Genomic DNA, 9275 nt, shown 5'->3' with positions numbered 1-9275 from the left:
GAAGGCTTGAGCCTTGATAGCAGAATAATACCATTGATACAGTTATTAACGCAGTTGAGAGAGAGAGAGAGAGAGAGAGAGAGAGAGAGAGAGAATAAGTAGTAAATGTGTATTAGCCTACCTGAGTCTGTGCATCTCTCATGGCAGCAGTGTCTCTACTAATAGTGAAACTATAAGTTTACCTCAAGAACCACACAGTTATTACCGCGCTGATGAGAAATGTCATGTATCTCTTAAGTTGCTAAACTATTGTACTGATTAGTTCATCAGAGCAGTGCTGACAAAACGTTTCTGTGCGAGTGTGTGTGTCCGTACTATACAGTACGGAGTGTATGCGCTTTCACGACACAATAACAAGTATTTTGTGTCAAAAACCATGACAATAATTTGTCGTTTTCATCCTATTGTTTACTCTATTTATTTGCTTGGTCAGTGTCATTGTGGGTTTTGTTTCTTTTTGCGGTTGTAGGCTGTAAGGACCTATTGAAATAACTGAAATCATTTGGCGAAGTGATATGGAACTGCAATGCAGTCAAGACCTGCTAGAACTACTTTAGCCGTGCGTTTCCCTGAAAATAATTGCACACCTTGGAATGTTGGTCAACCAATCAGATTCGAGCATTCGACAGCCCCGTAGTATAAATTATATTATATTTTTATTACATTCCCTAACTTCACCCATAAAATAAATGTAACCACTTGTTAATAAGTAACAATGTATGTTTCATAGTCTATGTAAACGTGGGAAAAATGTGTGTTAGAAACACCAACAGCAATGAATACTAATGAGATGTTGGAACACACCTTTCTTCTGAGTCATTGTTTTTCTTCTGATATTACATTGTGCTGCACCCCACGCAACATTTTGATCCAATGTTTCAGTTCACCAGATCAGAGAGAAGATGATGTAATATCTCTTGCATTTAAGTCTTAACATTTGTAGCTCAGGACCACAGCAATCCTTCAAAACAGAACTGTTTCTTTCACTTCAGTTTTAGAGAGACGACACAAGTGAGACAGAGCTGTTTTATGAAACATAACAATACACGCCTATTCAGTATTGACTGTAATGGGCACAATGAATGCAGAGACAGGAGAAGAAATGGCATAAATATTATGAAACATTTCTGCAAAATTTAAAAAAAATAAATAAGAAATACAAGAGAAGGTGACACACAGGAAATAGAAAAGAAGATTAATCAAGACTCTGGGAGGAGGGGGGGTATATAAAATGCTGTCCAACGTTGCACAGAAATATCATTCTGAGAAAGGTCATTAGGCAGCAACTTGGGAAAATTGAAAGCGCAAAGATTGTCGTGTCATAAATAAAGGCTTGTCATTTCACCTGCCACCATGCATGCAAAAAATTCCACCCTGACATTATCTGTGTCACTTGGTCATTACTCTTAATACCAACAGCTGCTCTGCAATGCAAACACAATCCCCTGACACCAAAAAACCAATACCCACGTTTCCTGAAGCCCCTTGCCACAACTGTCAAAAATGATATGATATATTAAGATTCCTTCCCGAGACTGCAAAATGCCCCCCCTCAGAGAAAATCCAAATCAATGTAACCTTTTCAGTGTTGAATAATGAAGCTGAGGTAAAAGCCACCAAAACGCTGACTGGATGTCACCAAGCAAGCAGCGATAATTACATGATTAATGTCACATGGAGAATAGCAATGGCGTGGAGAGATGGGAGCAGCCACCTCAACTGTTACAAGATATTAAATATTAAATCATTTACATGATAATGGCATATACAATTCAATTTTATTTATGCAAACCTGCATGTTGGACCAGCTGTTCTACAAATCACAAAACTGTGAAAAAAAAAAAAAAATTAAAAAAAAAAAAATCTCAGATGTACATTAAATACCCCATGAAATTGCAAGCACAATTTCCTCTTCTTATGTGATTCCTATTTTTCCGGCTTTAGTTACATCACAGGCATTTTTTTGTTGCATTATATTCAGTGAAGGTGGGAGACATTCTCAATCTAGAGAACATGATTGGACACAATGCATAAATGCAGAAAAATCAATATTTCATCAAAATATTATGTTATATTTATTGATCAAAATATTAAATATTGAAATGTGGGTAAAAAAAAAAAGAAAAAAAAAAAGAAGGATAAAACGTATAAGCTTAATTAAATTTAAGTAAGGAATAACTGACGACGGGCAGAATTTTTAGAAAATAATGCACACCCGAGGTGGTAATGCGGCCACGACACGAAGCGGAGTGTGCATTATTTTCTAAGAATTCAACGGCCCGGAGTCAAATATTACGCTTATACTACGGTACCACACCTCAAGACACTGTTCCGATGTTGTATTTCAAGACATTTGTCAGGTTTTTGTCCTTAAAACACTTATGTGGGGGACTAATTTCTTACACATCACATCCCAAGCCAAGTTGCTAATTCCAAAACATAATTTCAGAACTTGCAACGGTCCCACTTTATATTAGGTGGCCTTAACTACTATGTACTTACATCAAAAAATAAATACAATGTACTTATTGTGTTCATATTGTATTGCAAAACACTTTTGCTGCTATTGAGGTTGGATACGGGTAAGGTTAGAGACAGATTTGGTGGTATGGGTAGTTTTAAGTGTGTTTTAAGGTGTTAAGGGATGGGTCAACAGTGTAATTATAAATGTAATTACAGAAATTAATTACAGATGTAATTACATGCAGGTATTTTTAAAATATAAGTACAAGGTAAAAATGTGTATGTACACAATAAGTGCATTGTATCAAATGATTAATTTCAATGTAAGTACATAGTAGTTAAAAACACTTAATATAAAGTGGGACCCTAGTAACAGAGGCTTGAGCCTTGATAGCAGAATAATACAGCTGAGAGAGAGAGAGAGAGAGAGAGAGAGAGAGAGAGAGAGAGAGAGAGAGAGATCTGAGACTTCCCTGAGATCTGGTCTGAGAGACTGATCACCCCCATATTTAAAAAATTATTATTGTGGCATCTGTGTGGGCAGTGCTGTTCTGCAGTATCATAAACAGCCGTATTCACACACATCTCCACGCACAACGTTTTAAATAAAGCACAAATTGGATTTTTACCAAAACAACACACATCCGACCACATCTATTCTCTTCACACTCTAATTAACAAAAACATAAAGGACAAACAAAGGAAAATATTTGCATGTTTTGTAGATTTTAAAAAAGCACTTGACTCAATTTGGCATGACGGTTTACTGTACAAACTCCTACAAATTGTCATCGGCGGGAAAACTTTTGATACTATACAATCCCTGTACACCAACAGTAAATGTGCGGTGAAAATCAATAATCACAGAACAGCGTTTTTCCGGCAGGGACGTGGAGTGAGGCAGGGGATGCAGTTTGAGTCCGACTCTTTTCAACATCTACATAAATGATCTGGCAGATGCGCTGGAGCACTCTACTGTCCCCGGCCTCACTCTACAGCACACAGAGGTCAGATGTCTGCTGTACGCGGATGATTTGGTCCTGCTGTCCCGCACACCTGAGGGCCTTCAGCAGAGCCTGTCCCTGCTGGAACAGTACTGTCACGAGTGGGCCCTGACAGTCAATCTGGACAAAACCAGAGTCATGGTGTTCCAGAAGAAGGCCAGATCTCAGGGCAACAAACATCAGTTCACTTTTAAAGGCCAGGTCCCACAGCATAGCACCAGCTACAGTTATCTGGGCATCGACATCAGCGCTTCGGAAAGCCTCGGTCTGGCTGTCAAAACACTGAGCGAAAAGGCTCAGAGGGCTTTTTATGCTATAAAGTCAAGATGCGGTCACTTAAAATTACCAACTAAAACTTGGATAAAAGTATATAATTCAATAATAAAATCAATTATTTTACATGGATGTGAAATTTGGGGATCAGTACTAAATTTTAGAAATTGGGATAAAACTTCAGTAGAAAAACTACAATTGGAAATTGCCAAAAACATTTTAGGGGTTCACAGAAACACGTCCAACAACACCTGCAGGGCTGAATTAGGCTTGTATCCGCTGAACATTGAGGTCCAGAAGAGATGTGTTCAGTTCTGGCATCACCTCCACCAGTCTGATCCTGATTCAGTCCAATATTAAGCCCTCCTTGCCAGTGAAACCTCAGCACAATCCCATCCTCTAAACACACTCACTCTTCAACTTGTCCATCAAACTCAATACCCAATTGACTACAGCTACAACCTCAAAACTATTATTAAAGAAACTGACAAAAATCTAAAAGATACTTATGATGAATCAATAAAAGCACATTTTGACCTCCAAAATAAACTCCAATGTTACTCGACCCTTAATAGAACCACTAAATTGGCAAATTATCTATTAATGAAACAATTTAAAGAAAGACAAATCCTCTCCAAATACAGATTAAGTGACCATGATCTAGAAATAGAGAGAGGAAGACATAGACAAACATGGACAGAGAGAGAGCAGAGGATCTGTAGACACTGTGATCTACAGCAAACAGAGGATGAGAAACACTTTCTACCCATCTGTCCTGAATATCACGATGTAAGAGAAACATTTCTCCCCAGATTTGAAACACTCATTCCATCATTCATTGAACTGAGTGATACTGAGAAAATGCCCTTCATACTTGGTGAAGATGACAACACAGCTACACTAGCTGCAAAATATGTGTTAGCCATTCACAACATTAGAGACAGATAACTCTCTCTTGAAAAACCTGCTTTATTTATTCATTTACTTAGATGGATTTATTTACTATGCTACATATGACATGATGTATACATATATGTTTTGTTTGTTTGTTTATTTTATTATTTATATATAATATGTTAATGCTTTGGCAACATTGTGATTCATAGACATGCTAATAAAGCTCAAATGAAATTGAAATTGAGAGAGAGAGAGAGAGAGAGAGAGAGAGAGAGAGAGAGAGCTTTCAGGACACAAAACATTTTGTGGCAAAAACATCCTAATGTTTATTATATTTATTTGCTTGGTCAGGTTGTGGGTTTTGTTTCTTTATTTGTGGTCGTAGGCTGTAGGACCTATTGAAATAACTGAAATCATTTGGCAAAGTGATATGGAACTGTAATGCGGTCAAGACCTGCTAGAACTACTTCAGCCGTGCATTTCCCTGAAAATAATTGCACACCTTAGAACGTTGGTCAACCAATCAGATTAGAGCAGTCAACAGCCCCGTAGTATATAATTAATTAACACCCCCATTCAATTCAATTCTATCTACAAACCCGATTCCAAAAAAGTTGGGACACTGTACAAATTGTGAATAAAAAAGGAATGCAATGATGTGGAAGTTTCAAATTTCAATATTTTATTCAGAATACAACATAGATGACATATCAAATGTTTAAACTGAGAAAATGTATCATTTTAAGGGAAAAATAAGTTGATTTTAAATTTCATGGCATCAACACATCTCAAAAAAGTTGGGGCAAGGCCATGTTTACCACTGTGTGGCATCCCCTCTTCTTTTTATAACAGTCTGCAAACGTCTGGGGACTGAGGAGACAAGTAGCTCAAGTTTAGGAATAGGAATGTTGTCCCATTCTTGTCTAATACAGGCTTCTGGTTGCTCAACTGTCTTAGGTCTTCTTTGTCGCATCTTCCTCTTTATGATGCGCCAAATGTTTTCTATGGGTGAAAGATCTGGACTGCAGGCTGACCATTTCAGTACCCGGATCCTTCTTCTACGCAGCCATGATGTTGTAATTGATGCAGTATGTGGTCTGACATTGTCATGTTGGAAAATGCAAGGTCTTCCCTGAAAGAGACGACGTCTGGATGGGAGCATATGTTGTTCTAGAACTTGGATATACCTTTCAGCATTGATGGTGCCTTTCCAGATGTGTAAGCTGCCCATGCCACATGCACTCATGCAACCCCATACCATCAGAGATGCAGGCTTCTGAACTGAGCGCTGATAACAACTTGGGTTGTCCTTGTCCTCTTTAGTCCGGATGACATGGCGTCCCAGTTTTCCAAAAAGAACTTCAAATTTTGATTTTTCCACTTTGCCACAGTCCATTTTAAATGAGCCTTGGCCCAGAGAAAACGCCTGCGCTTCTGGATCATGTTTAGATATGGCTTCTTTTTTGACCTATAGAGTTTTAGCCGGCAACGGTGAATGGCACGGTGGATTGTGTTCACCAACAATGTTTTCTGGAAGTATTTCTGAGCCCATGTTGTGATTTCCATTACAGTAGCATTCCTGTATGTGATGCAGTGCTGTCTAAGGGCCCGAAGATCGTGGGCATCCAGTATAGTTTTCCGGCCTTGACCCTTACGCACAGAGATTGTTCCAGATTCTCTGAATCTTTGGATGATATTATGCACTGTAGATGATGATAACTTCAAACTCTTTGCAATTTTTCTCTGAGAAACTCCTTTCTGATATTGCTCCACTATTTTTCGCCGCAGCATTGGGGCAATTGGTGATCCTCTGCCCATCTTGACTTCTGAGAGACACTGCCACTCTGAGAGGCTCTTTTTATACCCAGTCATGTTGCCACTTGACCTAATAGTTGCAAATTGGTCCTCCAGCTGTTCCTTATATGTACATTTAACTTTTCCGGCCTCTTATTGCTACCTGTCCCAACTTTTTTGGAATGTGTAGCTCTCATGAAATCCAAAATAAGCCAATATTTGGCATGACATTTCAAAATGTCTCACTTTCAACATTTGATATGTTATCTATATTCTATTGTGAATAAAATATTAGTTTATAAGATTTGTAAATTATTGCATTCCTTTTTTTATTCACAATTTGTACATTGTCCCAACTTTTTTGGAATCGGGTTTGTATCTGGCACTTTAAGTAATAAATGTTGTTCAAAAAGTGAGCAAGATAAAGGTGTCAGTGGTGAAAAGAAACTTTGCAGAAAAAAACAAGCTATTCTTGAACATACAAGTTTTAGTAAATAAAAAAAAAAAATGTCAGAAAAGTGCATTCTGAATTACATGTAAATTTCTTTCAGTTAAAAAATAAGACTATCAATAGAATAAAATAAATCTTCAGAAAGCAGAAATAAAAAAATAAATAAAAAATGCAGTAAAATGTTGGAGAAAATCATATTTAATGAATATCTTAAGCAAATGTTAACTTTGAACTAAAAACCATTTTGCAAAATTTTCTCTCTCTCTCAAATTTTGCACAGACCGCCCTGAACTCTCTTGTGGCACAAGAAGTCTGAAAACCCCTGCATTAGCAAATACACGTCTTCAAAAATTTGCAGATACAGTATGAACTAAATGCTACAAAGCTGCAATCTTGATTTCATTGGGTATTTAATATGACACGTATGTTAAAAAAAAAAAAAAAAAAAAAACTTAAGTGCTTCTGATGTTCACCTTAACACAGCAACTTAGCAACCTCTGGGAAGCTCAGTGCTGAAATTATCCTTATTTCATGAAGAAGGATTTTTACATCAGGTTTGCATCAGTTACATCTCTTATTGTGCACAGGGCCAGAATTTAAATCAAAATGTTTTATACAGTTGATGTAAGACAGAGGTGAACTAAAATTGCCTTTAATTTTGTAGTCTGAGGCAAGGCTGCATTAAAAGCCAATGGTCAAGGCTGTTCTTCTGTAATTAAGCTCTCAGGCCTTTCAGGAGGAGAGGAGCATTCGAAATGAAATCTCTTGGTTAATAATGCAGCAAACACATAAAACATGGTCCTATAATCACTGTCTGCTTCATCTATCTCCCTCAGAGCCCTGTATTGATTTGGCAGACACGCATCATGCTGAAAGGACACCAATAAAGAAACCGATGAAGGAGCAAGCCTCCTCTCTCAAAATATCCCGCCCTCAATACAGGGCAAAGTCAAGTAATTTCCATGTCTGGAAAGCCAAACAGGTAAGGCACAGGCAAGATAACAGCTTCTTTTCCAGTAGCAAGCTCTTTGTGGGTCAGGGAGTGCTACTGTAAAAAAAAAAAAAAAAAAGCTTCGGCAGTGAGTAATTGGCTGCCTAATGAATTGTATTGGCAGACCTTGTTCTGTGGAGGGTTGAGTGTGTCACAGGGCGTTTGGCTCACACTCAAGGGCGGCACTTTATTGGCTTCCTCTTCGCTTCTGCAGCCAGTCATTCACCTCTACATCTGCTGCAGTGCAATCGTATGAACCTATGGAAACATACAGATGGAATCATTAAAGAACATCGATACTATGTTTTCTAGGAATGTATAATAAGGGGGCAGTGATACTGACCACAAACTCAACCTTCAAATTCAAATTAAAGTTTCACATTCAAAATATTTTATAAGTCATAGAAATTTAAATTGACTTTGGGTAATATTTTTGCCAGACAGAAGTAGGCAGGACTGAAGCATTATTATTTCTAATACAGTAAGTAATATTGGTGGCTCTATGTTACAAACTCTGGCTCTGGCTTCTAGAGACAGCATGGGAGGATATTTGACACTATATTTGGCTCTCACATGCATCTCATATGTGGGGGGGCTTTTGGCTCTGAAGTTTGGCCAATCACCTGTGAAACCTTCCATTGACCGCTAATGCACATTACAGTTCACTCAAAAGTAAAATTATTATAAAATATGTTTAGTAACAGCAAATACAGCATAATTAACTGGTTACATAATGCTAATGAAAAAAGTGACAGCATGCGCCATTTTCTTTATAGGAAATGTATCACTTATATATACCATATGACATTACAATATTTATTTAATATTTCAGGCAAATTTGTAGTAGGCAAATATTAATATTGCATAACAGGCAGAACAATTATCGCATGTTTAATGTGAAAGAATCCATGAGTGTCTTACACATAAATAAGGCAAGTTAAGGATGCACAATATTAAAATTCTGGCCAATAATGATAAGTTGCTGATTATTTTATTGATGTCATTAGCCAATAACCAATAAATGGCCATCATTAAAACTCTATTTTGTATAAATACATAAAAATAAAAGACTAAAAACAAAATCAGTTGTATTAAATGCCAAAGATGAATTTAGGCATTACAACATTATATTATGTACATAGTGAGAAATGTATGTGTAACATAAGTTCACTGGAAGCAAGACCTATCTGCAAGTGACAAAATCAATCCAAAACATATTCTAGAAAATGAAAGAGCGGCATGGGCACACAAATCGTATCTGAACAGTTGCAATACACAATGTGGACAGGCAAAAATTTTAGATCAGATTCCAATCAGATACACAAATAATCGGATTTGGACTGCTAGTGTGAACATAGCCAATGAGAACATGACACATTAGATTAGGGAAGAACAAGGCTGT

General features: G+C 37.3%; 1 long non-coding RNA gene across 1 annotated transcript; it reads right to left on the bottom strand.

Annotated features, from left to right (window-relative positions):
• Nucleotides 1-7134: 7134 nt before the first annotated feature.
• LOC127515084 (uncharacterized) lies at nt 7135-8133 on the bottom strand. Its single transcript, XR_007930759.1, has 2 exons — nt 8045-8133; nt 7135-7930 (listed from the first exon to the last, which is right to left on the bottom strand). It is a non-coding gene; the product is annotated as an uncharacterized LOC127515084 (long non-coding RNA).
• Between the last annotated feature and the right edge of the window lie 1142 nt (nt 8134-9275).

The sequence above is a fragment of the Ctenopharyngodon idella genome, chromosome 1 (assembly GCF_019924925.1).
Source record: "Ctenopharyngodon idella isolate HZGC_01 chromosome 1, HZGC01, whole genome shotgun sequence".
NCBI lineage: Eukaryota > Metazoa > Chordata > Actinopteri > Cypriniformes > Xenocyprididae > Ctenopharyngodon > Ctenopharyngodon idella.
This window is presented reverse-complemented; position numbering and strand designations above follow the sequence as displayed.